At 36.5% G+C, this 27,622-nt stretch overlaps 1 non-coding gene across 1 annotated transcript; it reads right to left on the bottom strand.

Moving 5' to 3' along the window:
• Window positions 1-19,839: 19,839 nt before the first annotated feature.
• Window positions 19,840-19,943, bottom strand: LOC112725196 (small nucleolar RNA R71). Its single transcript, XR_003164320.1, has one exon. It is a non-coding gene; the product is annotated as a small nucleolar RNA R71 (small nucleolar RNA).
• Window positions 19,944-27,622: the final 7,679 nt, after the last annotated feature.

Genomic DNA, 27,622 nt, shown 5'->3' on the forward strand with positions numbered 1-27,622 from the left:
TTTGCAGTTCCTTCAACTTCTTGTATTCCTTCCATTTTTGCATGCTTCCTTTCCATCCTCTAAGCCATTCCTGCCATATAAACTCTGAAATCACTTAACACACATATCAAGGCATCGAATGATAATAAGAGAAGGTTAAACATATCAAAATTAAGATCAAAGAAGCATGTTTTCAATCATAGCACAAAATCAGGAAGGAAAACGTAAACTCATGCAAATCATATGAATAAGTGTATGAAAAATTGATAAAATCCACTCAATTGAGCACAAGATAAACCATAAAATAGTGGTTTATCAACTTCCCCACACTTAAACATTAGCATGTCCTCATGCTAAGTTCAAGAGAAGCTATAAAGGAGTGAAGAAGAATGGTAGAATGTATGAAATGCAACCTATCTATATGAATGCAACTACATGCAGAATGCTTTTACCTACTTGATTAAAAGTAAATAAGCTCTTCAAGACAAACATAAATTAGATTTCACTAATTCAAATCATACAATAAAAAGCAAGTAAACTTGTAAGAAGATAACTCATGAAAGCAGGGAACATAGAATTAAGCACTGAATCCTTACTGGTAGTGTATATCACTCTAACTCTCAAGTGTCTAGGGTTAATCACTCTACTCTTCTCTAGTCATGCTTTCTAAACTTTGTTCTTCACCTAACCAGTCAACATTATTTAATGTACCAATGTAAACATCATGAGGTCTTAACTCCACAAAGGGCTCTAAGTTAACCATCATTTTCAAACAACCCATATTCAAGTGAGAAAGTGAAGCTTAAGGAGAGGAATTTTACCCACTTGAATATTGTGTTGGATGATGGTGGTTTAGGGAGGTTGACCTCACCACACTTGGCCAATGCAAGGTCTATTCCCTTGTGGTCTTCCTTTGCAATTTCCACCTCTTTGCAAGCTTCTTCAATTTCAATTCCTTGCTCACCATCTTCTTCTATCTCTTTCCTATCACTCAAGTCATAAATAGGAGGTTTAGTGAAGTCTACCTCAACATCAATTCCAAGCATAATGGGGAAGGACTTATCAAGCTCAAAAGGATCATATGTTGATGCGGAATCACATATATAGGAGGGCTTGTTGCTTGGAACACTTCTTCTAATTCTTCATCCACAATATGCCTTAGAGGTTGCACATCCTCTTCAACATTGCCTTCTAATTCAATGGAAGAAGGCTCAACAAGATCATCAAGAGGATTGATCAATGTGGACAAAAAATCACTGATGATGGAATCCACTTTTTGATCAATACCCCTCAACTCTCTATCCAATTCCTTAACATCCCTTCCTAACTCCGAGGAAGAAAACTCTTTAACTTGAGATTCCTCTATGTACTCAACATATCCTAAGTACCCAACCACTACTTCCTTTTGTTCAATAATTTTTACCTCCTCCTCTTGTTGTACTTCTTGCTCTAACTCCTCTTCCTCACCTTGGAGCTTCAAGTCCACTCCCTTACTAGGCTCCTTGATCACTTCTCAACATTCAACAATGGGAGTACTTGGGATGCATAAGCTTAGGTGGGAGGTTAGGTGACTCACGGCTTCTACCATGATAGCCATCTTGTCTTCTATCTCCTTAAACTCCTTTTTTGTCCCTTCTTGTTGCCTTAGGATATGAGATTCAGGATCTCTTAGTTCTTGCGTGAGGGCTTCATTGGGTGGCGGTGGTGGAAGAGAGGATTCATTGTTTGAGGAAAATGTGTTGTTGTTGGAAGGTGGTTCATATTGGTGAGAGTCTTGAAGTGGTGTATGAGAAAATTGTGGTTCATGGGAGTATTGGTGTTGGAATTGTGGTGGTTCTAAAGATGGTTCATATGGTGGTTGGTATGGTGGGTATAAGTTAGGGTTATATGGAGGTGGATGGTGGTATGAGGCTTGTGAGTATGGTCGTTGAGGGCTATGTTAGGGAGGGGGTTCATATGTATGTGGTGGTTGTGGTTGACAATCACAATAGGGGTCATCACATACATTAGATTGGTATGCATTAGGATTAGGAGTATACCCATAAGAATCTGAAGAGTAGTTATGTCGGGGTGGCGCTTAAACGGCTCGGATGGAATGAAATTCCTTTTGGTCCTTGCGCATCTCCGTGAGGAGAGTAGTCATATCCCCAAGCACTCTTGTCAAACTTTGATCTCCAAATCCTTGACGCATGCTATCATTAAAGCTTCCATCTCTTACAACATATATAGTTTGAACCAAACTCATAGCCAAAGTGATGAGAATTCATGGTGATAAGAGAAAATAAAAACAAAAGTTAACAAGAAACAAAGAAACCAAATCCTAAAACTAGCAAAAACTAACAAACAAACAAAAAATCAAGCTATTCACAATATATACAATAGCCAATAACATAGCACCATTGCAACTCCCCGGCAACGGTGCCATTTTGATGATTGAGTTGTCGTGATGGTCTAGAATTTTCTCAAAATTAATTCTCGTTGCAAGTATAGTTCTACACCAACAAACAATCCTCCCAATAAAAAATATTGGTTTTGTCACGAGTACAAATCCCAATAAAAATTAGCCGAAGTATTTAGACTCCGGATCGTCTCACAAGGAATTACAATGAAGTGTATGATTATTGGCTATGAAGATGCAAGGGGTTTGGTTGATAAAGGGGCAAGAATTTAAATGGCAAAAAAAGTAAAGTAAGCAATTTAAAGAAAGCAATTAATAAAAAGAGACATTTCTGGCAAGGGTTGAAAATATAGGCTTTCCATCCTAGTCACTAATAACAAGAATTTATCCTATTTCGTTATCTCCAATATTGGAAGAAGTGTAAGTTATCTTCCATAAGAGAAAGTCAAACAAGACTAGTTAATCTCAATCCGAAATTCCTAATCAACTTACTAATGGAATTAGCAAGAGATTAAAGTCAATGGAAATCATATTAACTAACAATTCTAGATCACCAACATAAGTTAGGTATTCATGACTCAAGATTGCCTAATTACTCTTTCCAAGCCAAGAATGCTCAAAAATATATTCTAACATCCTTCCAAACATTTTGTCAAACACTTGGAAAGCATAAATGGAAAGCATGGTAAATGTGCAAGAAATCTAAATCTACCAACTACCAATTGCAAGGAAAGTAAAATCAATAACTCAAATCATTAATAAAAGAACATCAAATATCAATTGCATTAAAAGGAATCCAAATCTAACATGAGTGTATGAACATAAAAGAAGAATAAAAGAGAAACTAATATGAAAACTAAGAGAATCAAGATGTAGAAACAAGAAATTGTAAAAGAAACAAGATGAAAACAAGTAATCAATTCAAGATCTAAGAGAAATTAACCTAACCCTACCCTAATTCTAGAGAGAAGAGGGAGCTTCTCTCTCTAGAAAACTAACTAAAGACTCATCATGACTAACTAAGTGCTCCCCCCTTTGCTCAATCTTCAATTTTGCATCAAATACCCTCAGAAACAAGTTGGATTTGGGCCTGGGCAGCTCAGAAATTGCCCCAGCATTTTGCCTTTAAGTGAGTCACGTGCGAGCATCGACGCGTACGCGTGGGTCACGCGTGCGCGTCGCTTGGCAAATTTTCTATCCACGCGTACGCGTCATGTGCACGTACGCGTCGCCATTCAACCTCACTTCCACGCGTGCGCGTGGGTTGATGTACTCCAAATCCTTGTTTCCTCATGCATTCTCCACTTTGTATGCTTTTCTCCTCATTTCTTCCATCCAATACTTGCCTTATGGACCTGAAATCACTCAACAAATACATCAAGGCATCAAATGGAATTAAAGTGAATTAAAATCACTAATTTAAGGGCCTAAAACTATATTTTTACACTTTAGCACAATTTAAGAGAGAATTACAAAACCATGCTATTTCATTGGATAAATGTGGGAAAAGGTGATGAAATCCCCTAAAATAAGCACAATATAAACCACAAAATTGGGGTTTATCACCCATATCCTAAAAAGGAAAACCTGTAGAGGGTGAGAACATCATTTTCGCTGGTCCTAACCAAAGGGGTTAAAGAATTGCTATAATAAGATACCTAAAATAAATCTATTTTCAAAATATAGTGATCGTTGCTTGTCTTATGTACCTTTTCGAAAACCAAAGGTTTAACATCCAAAATCCTTTTCAAAAGAGAAACTAGTTAATTACCCAGGGACTTAGAAAACCTTTTTCCTTAGTTATAAAAAATTTAAAAGCTTTCCCTAGACAACATGAATGACCAATCTGTCCCAAGTATAAGTTCATTAAGGTAGCGTTTATTTTGAGGTACTAAGTTTGAGACTGAGAGACTGAGACTCAGTATCATATTTATTGGTTCAGAGACTGGTACTAAAATTTCTGTCTCTGTCCCTAAAATTTCAGTATTTCAGTACCTCCAAAAAGTAGGGACACAGGAGACTAAAATTTTTAGAGATGAAGACTGAAACTTTAATAACATTTTATACCTAAAATATCCTCATTTCAATTAATTAATTCTAATTTTACCCTTTGTATAAATTAAATTAGACTTTCATTCTTATTTCAATTTCTGTCTCCCACTTTGCACCAAACAGAATACTGAGATTTATTTCAATCTTTGTCTCTTAGTCTTTGTCTCTCAGTCTCAGTCTTTCCGTCTCTGTCTCTTCACCAAACGCTACCTAAGTCTATGCTGAACTAGTTTGATTTTTCATACATAACTAGACCTCAAACACAAACCAGGCACGACCTCAGGCCCATCATATAATCAAACACGACCTCAGGCCCAAATAACTCAATCAACATCCAATTCACCACAATCTAACTAATTTCAGTTACAAACACAAGTAATGAAGTTCAAACACGATCAAGAGCAGTTACATCAAGCATAGCAATTAGCAATTAAACAGAATTATTCACATAGGCAAACCAATTATAATATGTACACCCAAACAATGTCACATAGATTCATATGATGAATGCATGCCCTATGGCTGATGAGTCTCATCTGTCGGTTATAAAACCAACCCGACATGTCCAGTAGCTAACCCTGGACAATCCCTCGTGCACGCATCCCTAAGAGTCTATGCATAGCTTTTTCTCAATCATTATTAAATTCAGCTCATTGGGAGAATTTTTGGAGAGTTAAAGTGTTCGGCCACATGTTGCGACGTAGGGTCAACAGAGTATTGAGTCTCAACCTAGAGTGAGTGGTGGCTAGCCACTGTATCTACCCAAGGAAACTCGTATCTCAGATAACTGGAAATAATGCACAAGCCAAGAAATAATTTCATATCATTCATTCATCATCATCTCAGATAACTGGAAGTGCATAAGCCAAGTAATAATTTCATATCATTTATTCATCATCATTTCCGCACTTCCTCAACAATCCACATCAAGTCAAATAATCATTCATGCCATATATCACTTTTTCCTCAAATCACTTTACTTTGAAACCAAAATAATTTCTCTTTTATAACACTCATTTCTACTCAATCAAAAAGTTTCCCAAACCAACCTCAAAAATCATTTGTTTTTAAAATAGTCACTTAAGTACTTTGAATCAGGAGTTATTAATTAAACTCGACGGCAGAGTCTCAAGACATTAGGGGAGAATCACCTATCTCATTTCTTAAATTCTTTAAAAATCCTTAAAATCATATTTGCTTAATTTGAATTAATTAAAATGGAGTTTAAATCAAAACCAAAGCATGTAAGTCAAAAGTTCCGAACCAATTTTAAAACTAAATTATTTAAATCCAAAACCAATTTCAGTTTCATTCTTAAATCTAAAACATTTCCAAAGATTCGGAATTTGTTTAGTTTTGCTAAATCAAAATTTAAAGAATACTTTAAACTTTTTCTTAAAACGTCACAAAACGAAACTCATAATCAAAGTTCAATTTCTTTTAAATCCACTAAAACTCCTCCAAAGGTACTTCTTTAATCAAACTCCAAAACATAGGTCTTTTCATATTTAAATCAACCTTAAAACATAATTCTTTTCTTAAATAATTTGTACTCAAGATATAATACTTTCCTTAATAAATCAAACTCAAGCATAATTCATTATTTTATTAACCAATTCAAAATCAACAAATATAATTCTTAAATCCACAATTTTCTAAATAATATTTCAAACAAAGCATCAGATTTTATAGAAATTTCGACAGCGCATCCTCTAAAACTTGGACTTTGCCACCCTTTTCGGGTTCCAACCAAACCATTCCTCAACCATATTCCAACGGGTTCAAAACCAAATCAGTTCAAAATCAATCTGATTCCAAAATCAATAATTTTTTAATAATTCAACTTATTTCCAAAATTTCAATAAAACCTATCCAGCAACCACCAGTTTAACAAAATCAATTAATAATTCAATTCCAAATAACAGTCATTTTCATCTAAACAAATTCATAAGACTTATACAATCACTAAAAAGTGTATTTCTCACATCAATATCCATTTATAACAATTCTAATTTATAAAATTGAGTTTTTAGAAAAATCCTACCTCGAAAAGTCAAACCCATAAACCAAACGCGTCAAAGGAAACCTTTTCCTCTTGGCCTGACATCAGTGACAGCCACAACCACAGCTCCACTCACTTCCGCAATAGCAGAAACAACCTTAATCGCAACATGCAACCTCGGTTACTAAATCCTAAAACATTAATATCACGAAAACCTTAATAACATGTAACAGAACACTAACGCAAGGTTTCTGATACAGAGATACTTACTGTGATAAGAAAACGAAATAGCAACGGTCTCTGAATTAGTTTGGCGGCAGCCCCGGTAGCCACATCAAGCAACAACGGTTACCAGAACTCCGGTGATGGCAACTGTAATAAAAACATGTAGTGATGATAATGTCGCCAGAAAATAAAAAGAATGGAAACCAACTCAAAACCCTTATCGGGAGTGATCGTTGGCGAGGGGAATGGCGTTCTCTAGCGGCAGAGGCTCGGCAACCCATCTCCAGCAGCGGCGACGGAGCACGAGACGGCAGCGGCTAGATGCGACAGCAATGGCGATGCCATTCATGACAATGACGGCGATGGGACTCGCGGCTCGACACGGAGGCGGCGACCATGCGCGCATCTCTTCTCTCCCATGAACTCTCTCTTCTGCTTCACCCATGGACGACAGTGATGCTGGCTTCATGGCAAGGACGACAGCGGCGACATGGACCCCGCGAAGACGACCATGGACGCGAAGGAAGTGGCGTCTTTTCGTCCCTCGTACGCGCTCTCTCTCTCTCTCTCTCCCTCTCCCTCTCCTCTGCTTTGATAATGACGATGGCGGCGGCGTCCTCTCGTTCCTTTCTCCCTCTTCGTGCTTCCCTTCTTCCTCTTTCTTTCTTTCTTTCTTTCTTTCTTTCTTTCTTAATTGCTGATGTGTTGTGTTTTTGTGTGTGTTGAGTTTTGTGTGTGTTTGCTGAAGGGAAGGAGAAAAGGGTAACAGTTAGGATTTCATTTGGGTGAAGGGGTTTTGTGAGTTTGATTTTAGGGTTAGGATTTGATTTGAGGTAAATTTGAAATTACAAATTTTTTGAGTAAATTGGAGTTTGATAAATTTTAATAAAATTAGGGTATATTGTATAAATTTAAAATCTAATTTAATTCCTTAAAATTATTTTAAAATATTATTTAATTATCAATTTGCAAATTGGCTTTTAGTTAAGTATTTTAATTTAAAATTAGAAATAATATAATTAATTATCTTTCCTTATAAAAATCAAAATATTAAATTCTAAAATCTCAATTATTTAAACTAAATTATATAAAATTCTTATTCTTTTACAACTGCTAAACTTTATAATTTAAATATAGAACATAATCAGATTTTTCAAATGTTCCGGGTCTTACACATATGATGCATGCCTGTCATACTGACCATGAGATCACGCGTCGGTTATGTAGCCAGATCCGACTCGAATAAGCAGGATTAACCAATCGTCCTTACTCGTAGGTTCCAAAAGCAAGCAGGATAATACCAACTGTCTTTGCCCAGAACACGCAAGCGAGCTTCAACTACTGTCCTTGCCTTACACTATACGACATCAACGGAGGGGATCCAAATAATTATATCACACCGCATCAATGGAACATGTCACATCAAACCGCATCAACGGAGTGTATCTAGATAATTGCATCATACTGCATCAACGGAGTGTATCAAAGAATTACATCACACCGCATCAACGGAGTGTGTCAAAGACTTTATCAAATCAATACACCATTCAACACCTTTTTCTTAAATTATTTTCCTTTTATAAAACTTATTTCTACTCAATCAAAGTTTTCAAAACAACTTCAAAACCATATCCAGTTCAAATCACATTTAGAAAACTCAAAAATCATTCTATTTACCAATTACAATACTAATCGAAATGACATAAATCATTTGTCCTTACATTAATCACTTAAGTACTTTAAATCAAGATTTATTAATTAAACCCCACGACAAGGTCTCTGGACTTTAGGGGAGCGGCAACCAACCTCATTTCTTTATATTCATTTAGATCTTTAAATCATAACTCCTCAATTAGAATAAATCATATAGCTCATTTTTTATTGAACCAAGTTTCTCAAAAACTTTTTTTTGCTTTACTTTTAAGTTCAAGACATTTTCAAAAACTCTCAAAATACATTTCATTTTTACCAAATCAAATTCAAATACTTTAACTCCTCTAAAATCTCTCAAGACAGAATGTTGCAATCAAATTAACTAACTTCAACTTCTTTTCAAGCACAAAACTATTTCTCAAAAACTCAAAAATCGTTTAAACTTAAATACCCATGTCCAAAACTTCATTTTTTGCTTAAAATGCCCCCAAAACAAAATTCTTTTCATAATTAATCAAACCCAAAATAAATTAATCCTTATTATTAAGGTTCACTTAAACACTTATAAAAATTTCGACAACACCTCCCCTAAAACTCGGACTTTTGCCACCCTTCAAAAGTCACATCCAAACCATTTATCAATCCTTTACAACGGGTTCAAAACCAAATAATTCCTCAATAAAACATACATTTCAAATTTCCAAATACAAAATCATTTCTGAATATAAATTAGATTTCCAAATCACGGTTTCATTAACTATCACAATGCCAACTCAATCAATCAAGAGTTAAATCAAGTGAACAATCACATTCACCCAAAATAATTCAGTCAATCTATAAGAGTCACATAATCATCAAAAATGTATTTTTTGCATCAATACCGATTTATAAAAATTCCATAATATAAAATATGTTTTAAGAAAAGCCCCTACCTCGATCACCACTAACTACGCGATAAACTCCGTTTCTATTTTTGTATCGCAACAGGGGTATTAATTCCGACTATTTTTCATAGCAGCAACATCCACAAAACACCACTCAACTCGACCCTGAGATATTAATGTCGCGAGAACCTCAGTAATATATAACAAAATGATGACTATAGGGTTTTATAGCAAGGATCATCTTACTGTAGTTATGAACATTTGAGAGAGTGGAGCAGCGGCAGCTCCGGTGATGACTTCCAGTGTGCAGAACAGCGGCAGAGAGCTCCGGCGGCGGTGCAGTTGTTTAACATCGCATGCAACAGCTGTTAAACTCAGCATGCAAGAACCGGAAGTCGACCCTATGTCACCAACAACTCAGAATCTCTAACAAGCAATAATAGAATACTGATTTCAAGGATTTCGGAATGAAAATGCTTACTGTAACTAAGGAGAAACAATTGAGCCAAAAAGTAGTAGCTCTGGCAGTGGTTCCAGTGGCCACAGCCATGTTTCCGGTGACCAGAACGGTGGCGGAGTAGCTCAACAGTGATGGCAGATGCATTTTGGTGATAGTGGCATGGGCTTCCTCCCCTCCATTGCATTCTGCACCTCTGGCAACAAACACAGTGGACGACAATGAACTCGACTGCGGTGAGGCAAGGCACGATGGCGACGCAGTTGGTGGCGACAGTAGGCACGAACAGTAGCGACTCCTCCTCCTGGGCCACTGGTTTGTGCTCTCTTCTCCCTCTCTTCTTCAATGATGACACGATGGTGACACTGGATGACGGCGACGGCAATCTCGATGGCTGGCGAGCTAGACGGCGGCTGGCGTGATGACCCCTCATTCACCCGCGAGCTCTCTCTCTTTCTCCTCCTTGCATTTCATCTCTCTCTCTCTCTCTCTCTCTCTCTCTCCATAGCCAGCGATAACACGATAGTAGTAACAGTGGCAGTGACACCCTCCAGCATCGTCTTCCCTTCTTCCTCCTCTCATTCCCCCTCGAGCTCCCCCTTCTCTCTTTCTATTTTCTTTTCCTTTTTGTCAATTGGGGGGTAGCGGCTAGGGTTTGGGGTGTGTGTGTGAGGGAGTGTGTTAGGTCAAATTAGAATTTGTGTTGTGTAATGAAATTGGGATTTTGGAGTTAAGGTAGTGTAGTAATTTTAATAAAAATAAAAGGATATATTAATAATTTAAAACTAAATTAAATACAAAATAATTATTTTTAAATACAATCTTATTATCAACTTGTAAATTATATTCAAATAAATACTAATTCAATAGAAATTAGAGATGATTAAATTAATTTCTTTTAAACTCATAAATAAATATAAAAATATAATTTCTAAAAATTCGAAGTCTTATATGAAACTTTGGGACAATCGAGTAATAAATTTGGATTATGTTTTAAATTTTTGAATTAGTGACATTAAGGTGCACTAATAAACAATCTGATATAAATTTTAAGACAATATGCCAACTTTCACTGAAACTTGTAGTATGCTCCATAACACCTAAACAAATATATTTTTTTTAATTATAAATTGTGAATGTACTTTGAAAAACTATCAATTGGATCATATACTAACATTTACCCATACCTATCATATTTTGTAGGTAGATTTTTCGGCAAGATAAATTTAAACAAGAGGATGCAACAATACATTTATAATTTTATGCAACTTAATATTAATTTGAAATTTGTAAGTATTTTTTTTGTTTATTCTTTCCTTTATTCTTTCATTTATATAGTTTTCTTTTTAACATACATAATGTGCAACTGACTCATATGTATTTTATGCTTTATATATATTTTCATTAAAGATGGTGACCACTAATATCTAATAGTAGTTTTTTGAGGATTGCACAATCTATCATTTAGACACCCATTTTGATTATGACAAAATTAATAGTTATAAACATGTTAATAATACTCTAGTAAGGCTAATGCAACTTATTTTAACCTTGATTTAATATTTTGACATTATATTTTTTTAATCTTTAACTATTTAATTTAAAATAGGCAATAATGTTGGAACAAAGGATCCTTTCTTGGCAACAAAATTGCTCATCCATTCCAATCAATTGATTTATCTAAACATCATAAAGCTGTCCATAAAACCAATCGATTAGTATAAAAGTACAATCAATTGAGTTTAAAGACGTGTGAGATCATTGATTGCTCACGGATACCACCGATAAGGAATTTCACAAGATTTTTCGCGTTGCAAGTATAGTCCTCAACCGACAAATAATCCGCAAGTATCAAATTTAGAAGGAATTAGTTGTCACAAGTTCAAACTCCAATAAAAGTAACCGAATTATTCAAACCTCAGGTCGTCTCACAAGGAATGGGCAAACATATGCTTCAACATTGATTAGAAATCCGGGGTTGCAAGTCATGAGCAAGAAATTAAACTAGAAATCCTAACAAGCAAGTAATTTTGAAATGCAAGAAACTAATTCAATTGACTAAAGCAAGATGTAAATAATTTCAAACTAATAAAATAACATCCAATGTAATTCTATTCTAAACTAAACAAGTAACTATAACTAAGACAAAGCAATCAAGATTTTTGGGTTTTCAAATATGAATGATAAAAGCAACTCTTGACTAGACATGGGAATTGGGGTCACTATCCTTGTCTAATAACCATATCTTGATAATTATGAGGAACCAAACTCATTAAGTTTACTTCTATACTTGAAGTATGTTAAATGGTTTAGTCAACATCAACCCATAAGGTCCAACCTAACTACTAATTAACTTAGTAGTAGGCTAGTGTCAATGGCTATCAAATTGACCACTAAGGGTTTCCGAATCATCAAATCCATTAGACCCAATGACTCAAGTTTACCCAGTTCCCTTAGCCTAGGCCAAGAGTAAAGAGAACTACTCCATAATCAAAGGAAACATTTCATCAAACACATGGTAAGCATTAATAAAAGACCTATTCAAATTACAATTAAATCGGAACTAACAAGTACCCACTAACAATTATCAACATACAATCACTCAAACAACACAATTAATCATGGAAATCATCAATGTAACATTATCAAATCAAGATCCACAAGATTCATGAAATGGGTATAAAATGACAAATAACAAGGAAGCATAAAACTAACACAAGATCTAAACACAATTATACTAGAGAATTCAAATTAAACAATTAAAACTAGTAATTAACAAGATCTAATTCAGAATTTAATAAGGAAAGATCAAATTAAAGCTAGATCTAGAGAGGAACAATGGTTTCTCTCTCTAGAAGAACAAGAATCAAAAACTAGCTAAAAATTGGGTCTAAGTGTGAATGAATGATCCCCCCCTTTCCCCTAGCATCCTTGGGTCTTTTCCATGCAAAACCAGCTTGAATTTGGGCCTCTTGAGCCTCAGAAATCGTCAGGCACGATTTCCTTTAATGAGGTCACGTGCAGCTTCCCGCGCGTACACGCCATGCGTGCGTGCGCGCCGATTGCTTTTGTGATCCACGCGTGCGCGCCATGTATGCGTGCGCGTCGGTGGGATTTCTCTGATCCGCGCAGATGCGCCAATTTACGCACGCCGCTTCCAGCTATCTACATCCACGCGTGCGCGTGAAGTGCACGTGCGCGTGAATTGCGCGTGCGCGCCCATGCTGAAGTTCCCAAAATCCAAATCTTCGTGTTCCTTCCTCTTGTGCATGCTTTCTTTCTCTCTTCTAGGCCATTCTTGCCCTATAAATTCTGAAATCACTTAGCAAACACATCACGGCATCGAATGGTAATAAAAGAGGATCAAAATATAGCAATTTTAGGACAAAAGAAGCATGTTTTTCATCATGAAGCAATAATAGGAAGAGAACACAAACCATGCATTTTTTGTGAATAAGTGTGAAAAATATTGAGAAAACCCCCCAAATTCTACATAATATAAACTACAAAATTAGGGTTTATCAATCATTACTACCATTACTACAGTAATAATCGATTTTGAAGCGAAAAAAAAATCAATTTATACGTATAAATTCAATCAATTAAATATTCTTCTAATCTATTGGATTATATAATCAGTATCTCACACATATAATGACCAGAAAATGTTACAAATTTTATGAAATGAATATATCCAAATAAATGTAATATATCAAAGAGTTGCGCATGTGTAAGTTTTGAAAAATTAAGAATTAACAAATATGAACTATTAAATTAAATTAACATTAAATGGATTAAGGATGCTAATTATCATTGTTTAAATCAGCAGTAGATTCAAAATATGTATTACCATAATTTAATTCATCAGCTTCATTTTTTATAATGTTGTTGTCTATATCTTTTTGTCAAGGACATGTTGTCTTCTTATGTCCTTCTATCTGACAAATACTACAATGTTTTTGTTTCTTTTTAAATGGTTGTCCTGAGCCTATATTGGTTTGATGTATATACAAATTTCTCAATTTAGCCACACCTCACTGAGGTTGTTTACTGGCTTCATCTGCAACCTTGTAAGATGAGCACAACCCCATAATAATGTCACATGTCTCTTCAAACTTTTCTGTAACTTATAGCTGCAATAATAATCAATATTTAGAAAACTCCATCAAGACACTTTGATGACTAATAACAACTGCATCCCTAGTGAACCCACTTGGCTCATGAAGTGTTGATTTCACCTCTTTAATCTATCTATCTAACACCAATGACTGGGAAATATCACAAATGTCTATGTGAACCAGAACTTTTACAATATGTTCACAAGGAATTTCAAATGAATCCATTCTTAAAGAAGAATACATGAATATCATTCCTTCTTGACAAAATTCAATAGTCTACAGAAAATTGGGTCTTCCATGCTTACACACTACGTACTTTGAGCAATCATCATCGCCTTTCTTTGTATTTAGCACCCACATTAATTCAGCTCTATAAAAAATTGCCGAAATAATAGAAATACCTCATGAGTATATACCTCAGCAGCAAATCTCTCTAACAGCACTACACAAGTTTGCATCACGGGCATCCCACGCGTAGATTTATAATCAACATTAAATTCTTTAAAGTGCAAGTGTACAATACACCATTGAAAATACTCTACAAAACTTGTTAAATTATACCGCAACCTCACATACCTTGCTACAATTAAGTGCAAGCCTTCACATCTTGAGGTGGTTTTAAAACCAGCAAAAAACTTACCTCTTATATATGCAGTAGCCCATATATGCTTCTCTTTATACAAGCTTTTCACTTAGGGCTTATCTTCAACACCAAATTATTTAATTAGTTGAAACCACTTACGTTTAAACACAGGAATCTCGTAGTCTCCCAACATGATTTTTCTAAATTTATATGTAAATGATGAATTTTCAATATTGCCAGTCGCATTTCGAATAAGGTGCTAAGCAGACAATCTATGTATGGCATCCAAAAATACATCTCTTACTACATTCCTAATTGCCATGGTCGCCCCTATCAGTTATTATTAAGGTCAGAGTCTTACTTTTCATTGCCAACATGAGCTGATGCAAAAGCCAAATATATGTATCTTTTATTTCATCCACAACTAACACAGTAGCAAAAACAATTGTTTGGTTGTAGTGGTTAACCTTGATGAATATAACTAGTGGACAACTATACTTGTTCTTCTTGTACGTGGCATCAAAAGCAATAACATCGCCGAAGAGTTGGTAGTCTAGTTGGCTAATCTTATCAGACCAAAACAAGTTACGCAACAAACTTCTTGAATTATGACATGCCTTGAAATATAATTGTGGATCCTTCAAACACGTATCCTCTAACTTCTTTAACATCCGTGTTGCATCACCAGGAACTTGACGCCTTTTCTAAGCAATCTCATTGTACATATTCCTAGGAGCATAGACAACAAATTCATATCCCTTACTTGACAAGCCAAATGACCAAATATCTGTGAGGTACTAATCCTAGACTTCAGCATGTTCATCATTTGCATAATATCTGCCTCTAACATTTTTCTATGGGCAGACAATATAGCACTGAATTGTATATCCAAATAGATCATGTTTATGTTCGTCAGAGAAATAAAAAATATGCCGCCTTCCAGTTTCAAGAACAAGTTTAACATCTATTCAGGCTTCACATGCAGTTCTTGTTTCTAATCTAGGCTCCTTCCTCCTATATTCTATCATGTAATACTTCTTCTCTTTGAATATTTTCCAATGACATACAAATTTTTGTTTTTAAACCTCACCAATATTGTTCTTGAAAGTTGTACTCTTTCTTGTACTAAATCCCTTATACTTTGAGTACTTCAGATAAAAATCAAATGCAAACCATAAAGTAGCAAAGTGATATCTTCCAATTTTCTCCACACAAATTTCAGTGAAATCTAGAATTGCAATGTCTTGCACAGATTCAACCACATACGCAGCATCAAAGGAATTCTTTGACGGATGAATTTTAGAAAATACTCCTCCTTGATGAATTCATCTCCTAAATCTTGTTTAGACTCATACTGTTCATCCATCATATCTTGATCACATACTAGGTCTTCTTGTTGGTCATGAGTAGCATCATTATTCTCCTCAAACTAATCATCCATATCATCCCCTTCATACTGCCCATTGATGAGCGGATAATTTATACGCTTTTTGGCACTATTTTTAGGTAGTTTTTAATATATTTTAGTTACTTTTTATTATATTTTTATTATTGTTTAAATAAAAATCATATTTCTGGACTTTACTATGAGTTTGTGTGTTTTTCTGTGATTTCAGGTATTTTCTGGCTGAAATTGAGGGACCTGAGCAAAAATCTGATTCAGAGGCTGAAAAAGGACTGTAGATGCTGTTGGATTCTGACCTCCCTGCACTCGAAGTGGATTTTATGGAGTTACAGAAGTCCAATTGGTGCGCTCTCAATTGCGTTAGAAAGTAGACATCCTGGGCTTTTCAGCAATATATAATAATACATACTTTATCTGAGATTTGATGGCCCAAATTGGCATTCAAAGTCAACTCAAAGAATTCTGGCGTAAAATGACAGAACTGGCATAAAAGTTGGAGTTAAATGCCCAAACTGGCACCAAAGCTGGTGTTTAACTCCAGGAACAGCCTATGCACAAAAAGGTTTCAATGCTCAGCCCAAGCACACACCAAGTGGGCCCCGGAAGTGGATTTCTACATCATTTACTTATTTCTATAAACCCTAGGTCACTAGTTCATTATAAATATGACCTTTTACTATTGTATTTTCATATTTAGATCATTTTTGAGGCTATCTTTGTATCACTTTTGATCTCTTGATCACGTTTAGGGGGCTGGCCATTTAGCCATGCCTGGACCTTCATCACTTATGTATTTTCAACGGTGGAGTTTCTACACCCCATAGATTAAGGTGTGGAGCTCTGTTGTTCCTCATAAATCAATGCAAAATACTACTGTTTTTCTATTCAATTCATTCTTATTCTTGTTCTAAGATATCCATTCGCACTTCAACATGATGAATGTGATGATCAAGTGACACTCATCACCATTCTCACTTATGAACGCGTGCCTGACAACCACTTCCGTTCTACTTGAAAACGAGCTTGAATGCATGTCTCTTAGCCTCCTGGTTCACGACGCATGGTTGCCTCTCCTGACAACAGAGCCCTTCATTCCGTGAGATCAGAGTCTTCGTGGTATAAGCTAGAATCAATTGGCAGCATTCTTAAGATCCGGAAAGTCTAAACCTTGTCTGCGGTATTCCGAGTAGGATCTGGGATGGAATGACTGTGACGAGCTTCAAACTCATGAGTGTTGGACGTAGTGACAGACGCAAAAGGATCAATGGATCCTATTCCAACATGAGTGAGAACCGACAGATGATTAGCCCTACGTAACCCGTAGCCGGACCATTTTCCCTGAGAGGACAGACGGTAGCCATTGACAACGGTGATCCTCAACATACAGCTTGCCATAGAAAGGAGTATGAATAATTGGATGAAGACAATAGGAAAGCAGAGGTTCAGAAGGAACAAAGCATCTTCATACGCTTATCTGAAATCCTACCAATGAATTACATAAGTGTTTCTATCTTATTTTTTGTTTTAATTATATTTTAATTATCAATACCTCAAAACCACTTTAATTCGCCTGACTGAGACTTACAAGGATGACCATAGTTTGCTTCAAGCCGACAATCTCCGTGGGATCGACCCTTACTCACGTGAGGTATTACTTGGACGACCCAGTGCACTTGCTGGTAGTTGCACGAAGTTATGTGAAAAGTGAGATCACGATTCCGTGTACCAAGTTTTTGGTGCCGTTGCCGGGGATTGTTCGAATTTGGACAACTGACAGTTCATCTTGTTGCTCAAATTAGGCAATTTTATTTTATGTTTAAGCATTTTAATTTTAATTTTAATTTTCGAAAAAATTTTCAAAAAAAAATAAATTATTCTATGACTTCAGAATTTCTAAGAATGAATTCTAGAGTTTCAGATGATGCTTCTATCATCACAGGAGCCTTTTTGATTCCCATCAATTTAGCTGTTGTATGTAATGTCCTGCTGAAGCTTGGCTAGCCATGTCTAATCTTTTTAGACTGAAGCTTTAGACTAACATTGCATGATTCCTGGAATTCTTATTAAAAATTTTGAATCCTTATTTTTCTTTTTCCAAATAATTTTCGAAAAAAAAAATACAAAAAAAAATTAATAAAATCATAAAAACCAGAAAAAAATTTTTGTGTTTCTTATTTGAGTCTAGTGTCAAATTTTAAGTTTGGTGTCAATTGCATATTTTGATTTTTTTTCTTTAACTTTTCGAAAATCCATGCATTGAGTTTTGTTCTTCATTGATCTTCAAGTTGTTCTTGATGATTCTCTTCAGTCTAATCTTTAAATTCTCTTGCTTTGTGTCTTTTGTTGTTTCTCATGTGCATTTTTAATTTGTTAGTGTCTCTATTATAATAATTTCTAAATTTGGTGTCTTGCATGTCTTTCTTTTAAAAAAAAAAATAATATGATTGTTCATCTTGACATTCAATGTGTTCTTGCATGCATTGTTTATTTGATCTTAGTTTTTCATTATTAGTTTCATTTTGTTGTTGTTCTCTCTCATCATTAAAAATTCAAAAAAAAAACTTTCAAAATTATGTCTTTTCAAGTCAATAATACAGAGAATTGAAGATTCAGAACATACAGTAGAGGAATCACAGAGAAAAAGCTGGGCGTTCAAAACGCCCAGTGAAGAAGGAATTTTGGCGTTTAAACGCCAGCCAGGGTACCTGTCTGGGCATTTAACGCCCAAGGAGGTAGTATTTTGGGCGTTAAACGCCAGGACAGCACAAGGGAGGTAAGTTAGTTTTTAATTCAAATTTTTTTCAAATCTTCATAATTTTTCAAAATTAATACTAATATTCAATGTGATTGATTCAAAAATCTCAAGTTGTTACTTGCCTATTAAGAAAGGTTCAATTTTTAAATTTTGAAATCATATCTTTTAGTTTCTTGTTTGTCAAGTAATCAACTTTAATTTTCAACATCAAATATTTTTTTTAATTTCCGTTTTAAATCTTTTTCAAAATAAATTTTAATCATATCTTTTTCAAAATCAATTTCAAAATCTTTTCTAACTTCTTATCTTTTCAAAATTGATTTTCAAATCTTTTCAAATTAACTACTTGACTTTTTGTTTGATTTTGAAAGTTTTCTATTTCAATCATATCCTTTTCAAACCCACCTAACTGCTTTTCTCTTTCTAATTTTCGAAAATCACTAACCATTTTTTCAAAAATCTTTTTAGTTAAGTAATTTATTTAGTTTTTAAATTTCATTTTATTTCCCTTTCTAATTTTCGAATTCTAACTACATTTTAAAATAAAAACGAAAATATTTTTCTTTTATTTTAATTTAAATTCGAATTCTTTCCCCCTCCTCACCTTTTTTTATTTAAGGACTAATATTCCTCCCCAATTAGCAATTCGGACTCTCTCTCTTTCTTCATATGTTCGAATTCTTATCTACCTACCTCATCCCTCTATTCCTGTTTTCCTCTGACACCTCAAGGAATCTCTATACTGTGACATAGAGGATTCCATACTTTCTTGTTCTCTTCTCTTTCATATGAGCAGGAACAAAGACAAAGATATTCTTGTTGAAGCTGATCCTGAACCTGAAAGGACCTTGAAGAGGAAGCTAAGAGAAGCTAAAGCACAACTCTCTGGAGAGGACCTAATAGAAATTTTCGAAAAAGAAGACATGGCAGCCGAAAATAACAACAATGCCAACAATGCAAGGAAGATGCTTGGTGACTTCATTGCACCTTCTTCTGACTTCTGTGGAAGGAACATCTCAATTCCTGCAATTGAAACAAACAACTTTGAGCTTAAGCCTCAATTAGTTTCTCTAATGCAGCAGAATTGCAAGTATCATGGACTTCCATTGGAAGATCTACATCAGTTTTTAGCTGAATTCTTGCAAATCTGTGACACTTTTAAGACCCATGGGATTGACCCTGAGGTCTACAGACTTATTCTTTTCCCCTTTGCTGTAAGAGACAGAGCTAGGACATGGTTAGACTCACAACCTAAAGAAAGCCTGAACTCTTGGAAAAAGCTGGTCAATGCCTTCTTAGCAAAGTTCTTTCCACCTCAAAAATTGAGTAAGCTTAGAGTGAAAGTCCAGACCTTCAGACAGAAGGAAGGCGAATCCCTCTATGAAGCTTGGGAAAGATACAAGAAATTGATCAGAAGGTGTCCTTCTGGCATGCTTTCAGAATGGAGCATCATATGCATATTCTATGATGGTCTGTCTGAACTGTCCAAGATGTCATTGGACAACTCTACTGGTGGATCTCTTCATCTGAAGAAGACGCTTGAAGAAGCCCAGGAACTCATTGAAATGGTTGCAAATAACTAGTTCATGTACACTTCTGAAAGAAATTCTGTGAACAATGGGACAACTCAGAAGAAAGGAGTTCTTGATATTGATACTCTGAATGCCATATTGGCTCAGAACAAAATATTGACTCAGCAAGTCAATATGATTTCTCAGAGTCTGTTTGGAATGCAAGCTGCAACAGGCAGTACTAAAGAAGCATCTTCTGAAGAAGAAGATTATGATCTTGAGAATCCTGCAATTGAAGAGGTGAATTATATGGGAGAACCCTATGGAAACACCTATAATCCTTCATGGAGAAATCATTCAAATCTCTCATGGAAGGATCAACAGAAGCCTCAACAAGGTTTCAACAATAATAATGGTAGAAGAAATAGGTTTAGCAATAGCAAGCCTTTTCCATCATCTTCTCAGCAATAGACAGAGAATTTTGAGCAGAGTCTCTCTAGCTTAGCAACAATAGTCTCTGATCTATCCAAGACCACTCTCAGTTTCATGAATGAAACAAGATCCTCCATTAGAAATTTGGAAGCACAAGTGGGTCAGCTGAGTAAGAGAATTACTGAAACTCCTCCTAGCACTCTCCCTAGCAATACAGAAGAAAATTCCAAGAGAGAGTGCAAGGCCATAACCATGACCAATATGGCCGAACCTGGAGAGAGTAAGGAGGACGTGAGTCCCAGTGAGAAAAACCTCATGGGACATCCTCTGGACAAAAGGGAGTTCCTCTTTGAGGAACCAAAGGAATCTGAGACTCATACAGAGACCATAGAGATTCCATTAAACTTTCTTCTGCCATTCATGAGCTCTAGTGAGTATTCTTCCTCTGAAGAGGATGAAGATATTGCTGAAGAGCAAGTTGCTAAGTACCTTGGAGCAATCATGAAGCTAAATGCCAAGTTATTTGGTAATGAGACTTGGGAGGATGAACCTCCATTGCTCATCAATAAACTGAATGATCCGGTTCAACTGAAATTACCTCAGAAGAGACAGGATCCTGGAAAGTTCTCAATACCTTGTACCATAGGCACCATGACCTTTGAGAAGGCTCTGTGTGACCTGGGGTCAAGTATAAACCTCATGCCCCTCTCTGTAATGGAGAAACTAGGGATCCTTGAGGTACAAGCTGCAAGAATCTCACTAGAGATGGCAGACAATTCAAGGAAACATGCTTATGGACTTGTAGAGGATGTCTTGGTGAAGGTTGAAGGCCTTTACATCCCTGATGACTTCATAATCCTGGACACTGGGAAGAATATGGATGAATCCATCATCCTTGGCAGACCCTTCATAGCCACAGCAAAAGCTGTGATTGATGTTGACAGAGGAGAGTTGATCCTTCAAGTGAATGAGGACTACCTTGTGTTTAAGGCTCAAGGATCTCCCTCTGTAACCATGGAGAGGAATGATGCCAGGGCATTTTGGCCAGTTTCACTGACCTTTTCTTTACTATTTTTAAGGTAGTTTCATGCATTTTCTTGGAAAATAAGCTAGTTTTGGGTAGATATTCACTTACATCTTGATTCAAGCATACATTATGCACTTTACATGATTTCAAGAGAATTTTGCATGAATTATATGATAAATTGGATGATGCATGATCCCATGATTAAGAGCAAGACTTTGATGCACTTTGTTTGATTGATTTCAGGCCAAAAGAAGAAGAGAAGAAGCCACGTTAGTGGCTACGTTAGTTACACTACCGTAGGCACTAACGTGGAAGGAAGGAAAGCCCCAACGTTAGTGAGAAAAGTTAGTGGTATTAACTTTGAAGAAAGGAAATGGAGCCAACGTTAGTGACACTTAACATTATCACTAACGTTGGACCAAGCTCATAAGTGGCCACGTTAGTTGCCACATTAATTTAGTTAACGTGGCCTCTAACGTTAAGAAGTAAAGGGGAAGCCAACGTTAGTGACATTCAACTTTATCACTAACGTTGGCCAAGTCACAATAAGCCACGTTAACTCCCACGTTAACCTAGTTAACGTAGGTTAACGTGGAAGCTAACGTGAAGAAGCAAGGTGGTCGACAACGTTAGTGACACCAAACATTGTCACTAACGTTGGAAGGAACCCACACAAGCCCCAATAAGCCACGTTAACTCCCACGTTAACCTAGTTAACGTGGAAGCTAACGTGAAGAAGGGAGGTGATCGCCAACGTTAGTGACACCCAACATTGTCACTAACGTTGGAATGAGCCCACACAAGCCACTATGAGCCACGTTAACTCCCACGTTAACGTGGTAGTTAACGTGGGCAAAAGTCCCACCTGGCAGCCTGACCATGCCTTCTTCAAACACGCATAACTTGAGCCACAAAGCTCCAAATGAGGTGATTCCAGTGGCATTGGAAAGTAGGATTTCAGAGCTTTCCAAGCATATATGACACTACATGGTTGACACTAAATTTGAGGGAGAAAAACTGCCCCGAAAGTGCAATGATGAACATGGTATCAACCTGTATTAAGGCCAACTGACCTCTTCACCTTCCAAGAAGTGTAAATCGAGTTGTAGAGCTCCAAATGATGCGCTTCCAAAGGCATTGGAAAGTAGACATCCAGGGCTTTCCAAAAATATATAATAGTATGGGGTAGACACTAAGTTTGAGCTCCAAAAACTGGAAATAATGAAGCCCTGATCGCTAGCGTTATTGGCACTCAAGTTTTCCAGTAACGCTGGCAACTATGCTAGCGACCATGTCCACTTCAAAGGAGCATAACTTGAGCTACAGAGGTCCAATTGAGGTGATTCCAGTTGCGTTCGAAATCTGACATTCAGAGCTTTCCAACGATATATAATACTTTATAGTGGGCATGAAATTGGAGCACAAAAAGAGGCATCTTTTAAGCCCCAAAAACACCAACTGGGCAGCAAGTGCAACGTTAGCCACAATAACTTTAGCACTAACGCCACACTTGTAGCGTTAGTGTGGCTAACTTTAGCACCTGGACCTTAACTTGACTCACTTCTCTCTCAAATCCACTTCAAAGCTCAAGCAAGCAAGCCCACAATTGTCAACCAATCAAGACCACAAGAAGCATCTAGAATAGAAATTTTTATTTAATTGTAATTTGCTTTTAATTTCATTTTGTAATTTAGGAGAGCCTATATAAAGGCCTTAGTCTTTTTACATTGAAAAAAATCTGGAAAAGGGGAGAATTCTGGAATGGGGAATTGAAGAGGGGTCTTCGGACTCCCTCCCCTCACACACTTTTCCTTCTCTTTCTTTTAGTTGTAATTTTTATTTATGTTGAATTTTCAATTTCAGTTTAAATCTTCATCTTTACTTTTCTGCACTTTCTTTCTTTTCTATTTTTGTAGAGCAATGATCAACTAACTCTTTACATTGGGTTAGAGAGCTCTATTGTGATTCAATGGATTAAGTGTAGTTCTTATTCTTCTTCTTCTTTCTTTCCTCTTGATTTTACTAGAGAGCTTTCGATCTTCATCTAATTGGGTAGTTATCTTGGAAAAGAAGCTATTCATACTTGGATCTCTTCTGAACCTTGAAAGAGGAATGAAGAGATCATGCTAGAAATGCTTTCTCATGCTGGACCAAATTGAGTGTGGATGGATATGTGACTATAATCCTTCCAACACTTGATTTGGGAAATGCATGTGGTATAATCAGTGACCATACCTCATCTCTTCTCATGAGCAATTGACCAAGGAATTGGCTATTGATCAAGATTTGAGAGATTGAATTACAAGGAATTGTAATTCGATCACTTAAGATTGCCAAGGAGATCAATGAATGCATTGATTGAGGAAGAGATGAGAATGAACTTGATCCGGAGGATTGCAATATCTCTTGATCCCAATGTTCATTTTATTTTTAGTTCTTACATTTACTTTTCTTGCTATTTTACTTTTCTGCATTTTATAGTTTTTCCTTTACATTCATGTTATTTACACTTCCTGCTGCTCATCATTCAAATCTGAACCATCTAACTAGGATAATCAATTAACCATTGATTGCTTAATCCGTTAATCTCTGTGGGATTCGACCTCACTCTTTTGTGAGTTATTACTTGACGACAATTTGGTACACTTGCCAAAGGAAAATTTGTTATGAGACAAGTTTTCCGTGCATCAAGGAAGCATGAAAAGCTTCTCTCAATGCAGAGCCAAACAGAGACCCCACATTCAAACTCTAAGTTTGATGTTGGGAGGCCATCATCATGCTCTGAGTATCTGTGAGGCTCCATGAGAGCCCACTGTCAAGCTATTGACATTAAAGAAGCGCTTGTTGGGAGGCAACCCAATCTTTACTTATCTATGTTAAATTTCTATTTTCTATTGTTATTTTATATTTTCTTTAGGTTGATGATCATGTGAGGTCACAAAAACAACTGCAAAAGTCAAAGCAAAATCAAAAACAGCATTAAAAAAACAGCACACCCTGGAGGAGGAGCTTACTGGCGTTTAAACGTCAGTAAGGGTAGCAGAATGGGCGTTAAATGCCCAGTCTGGCACCATTCTGCGCGTTTAATGCCAGAAAAGGGCACCAGACTGGCGTTTAACGCCAGAAAAGGGCATCAAGCTGGCGTTTAACGCCAGAAAGGGGAGAAAAGCTGGCGTTAAACGCCAGAAATAGGCAGCAACCTGGCGTTTAACGCCAAGATTGGCACTCCAAGGGGCGTTTACACGCCAACATAGTGCAGGGATGAGAAATCCTTGACACCTCATGATCTGTGGATTCCACAGGATCCCCACCTACCTCAACTCTCTCTCTTCTTCTCTCCTCCTTACTCCTTTCCATAATACTCTTTCCCACCCCACCATTGACCAATCACCTCAATACCTCTTTCCCAAAAACTCCTCACCATAATCTCTGCACCAACTCACATCCATCCATCATAAAACTCCACCTACCTCACCATTCAAATTCAACCCACTTCCCTCCCAAACCCACCCACACATGACCGAAAACCCTCTCTCTCTTATCCTATAAATACCCCTCCTCACCACCTTCATTTTCACACATCATACACACTTCTCTCCAACTTGGCCGAACCTACACCAACCCTCCATCTCCTCTATTTCTTCTTCTTCTACTACTCTTTTCTTTCTTCTTTTTCTCGAGTACGCGCAACCATTCTAAGTTTGGTGTGGGAAAAGCTAAAGCTTTTTATTTTTCATAACCACTAATGGCACCAAAGGCCGGAGAAACCTCTAGAAAGAGGAAAAAGAAGGCAATTTCTTCTACCTCCGAGTCATGGAAGATGGAGAGATTCATCTCAAAGGTGCATCAAGACCACTTCTATGAAGTTGTGGTAAAGAAAAAGGTGATTCCCAAGGTCCCCTTTAAGCTCAAAAAGAGTGAATATCCCGAGATCCGACATGAGATTCGAAGAAGAGGTTGGAAAATTCTCACCAACCCCATTCAACAAGTCGGGATCTTAATGGTTCAAGAGTTCTATGCTAATGCATGGATCACCAAAAACCATGATCAAAATGTGAACCCGGACCCAAAGAATTGGCTTACAATGGTCCAGAAGAAATACTTAAATTTCAGTCCGGAAAATGTAAGGTTGGCATTCAACTTGCCAATGATGCAAGGAGATGCACACCCCTACACTAGAAGGATCAACTTTGATCAAAGGTTGGACCAAGTCCTTATGGACATTTGTGTGGAAGGCGCTCAATGGAAGAGAGATTCAAGACGAAAGCCGGTTCAACTAAGAAGGCTTGACCTTAAGCCCGTGGCTAGAGGATGGTTGGAGTTCATCCAACGCTCAATCATTTCTACTAGCAACCGGTCTGAAGTTACTATAGACAGGGCTATCATGATCCATAGCATCATGAATGGAGAGGAAGTAGAAGTTCATGAGGTTATATCCCTAGAATTCTACAAGGTGGCAGACAAGTCCTCTACTTTGGCAAGGTTAGTCTTCCCTCATCTCATTTGTCACCTCTGCAATTCAGCTGGAATTGACATAGAGAAAGACACCCTCATTGATGAAGACAAGCCCATCACTAAAAAAAGGATGGAGCAAACAAGAGAGCCCAATCATGGACCTCAACAAGAGCATGAGGAAATTCCTCATCATGAAATTCCTGAGATGCCTCAAGGGATGCACTTTCCTCCACAAAACTATTGGGAGCAAATTAACACCTCCCTAGGAGAGTTAAGTTCCAACATGGGACAACTAAGTGTGGAGCACCAAGAGCATTCCATCCTCCTCCATGAAATTAGAGAAGACCAAAGAGCCATGAGGGAGGAGCAACAAAGACAAGGAAGAGACATAGAGGAGATCAAGCACTCCATAAGATCTTCAAGAGGAAGAACAAGCCGCCATCACTAAGGTGGACTCGTTCTTTAATTTTCTTGTTCTTAATTTTTCTGTTTTTCGAAAATTATGCTTTATGTCTTATTTATGTTTGTGTCTTAGTACATGATCACTAGTGTCTATGCCTTAAAGCTATGAATGTCCTATAAATCCTTCACCTTCCTTAAATGAAAAATGTTTTCTGAAAAAGAAAAAGAAGTACATGAATTTCGAATTTTAAAATAGTTTAATTATTTTGATGTGGTGGCAATACTTTTTGTTTTTCTGAATGAATGCTTGAACAGTGCATATTTTTGAATTTATTGTTTATGAATGTTAAAATTTTTGGCTCTTGAAAGAATAATGAAAAAGGAGAAATGTTATTGATAATCTGAAAAATCATAAAATTGATTCTTGAAGTAAGAAAAAGCAGTGAAAAGCTTGCAGAAAAAAAAGAGGCGAAATAAAAGAAAAAGAAAAAAAACAAGCAGAAAAAGCCAATAGCCCTTTAAACCAAAAGGCAAGGGTAAAAAGGATCCAAGGCCTTGAGCATTAATGGACAAGAGGGCCCACAGGAATAAAATCCTGACCTAAGCGGCAAAACCAAGCTGTCCCTAACCATGTGCTTGTGGCGTGAAGGTGTCAAGTGAAAAGCTTGAGACTGAGCGGTTAAAGTCGTGGTCCAAAGCAAAAAAGAATGTGCTTAAGAGCTCTAGACACCTCTAATTGGGGACTTTAGCAAAGCTGAGTCACAATCTGAAAAGGTTCACCCAGTTATATGTCTGTGGCATTTATGTATCCGGTGGTAATACTGGAAAATAAAATGCTTAGGGCTACGACCAAGACTCAATAAGTAGCTGTGTTCAAGAATCAACATACTGAAATAGGAGAATCAATAACACTATCTGAATTCTGAGTTCCTATAGATGCCAATCATTCAGAACTTCAAAGGATAAAGTGAGACGCCAAAACTGTTCAGAAGCAAAAAGCTAATAGTCCCGCTCATCTAATTAAGACTGATCTTCATAGATGTTTTCGGAATTTATTGTACATTCTCTTCTTTTTATCCTACTTTGTTTTTAGTTGCATGGGGACAAGCAACAATTTAAGTTTGATGTTGTGATGAGCGGATAATTTATATGCTTTTTGGCACTATTTTTAGGTAGTTTTTAATATGTTTTAGTTACTTTTTATTATATTTTTATTAGTTTTTAAATAAAAATTATATTTCTGGACTTTACTATGATTTTTTGTGTTTTTCTGTGATTTCAGGT

The sequence above is a fragment of the Arachis hypogaea genome, chromosome 11 (assembly GCF_003086295.3).
Source record: "Arachis hypogaea cultivar Tifrunner chromosome 11, arahy.Tifrunner.gnm2.J5K5, whole genome shotgun sequence".
Classification (NCBI taxonomy): Eukaryota; Viridiplantae; Streptophyta; class Magnoliopsida; order Fabales; family Fabaceae; genus Arachis; species Arachis hypogaea.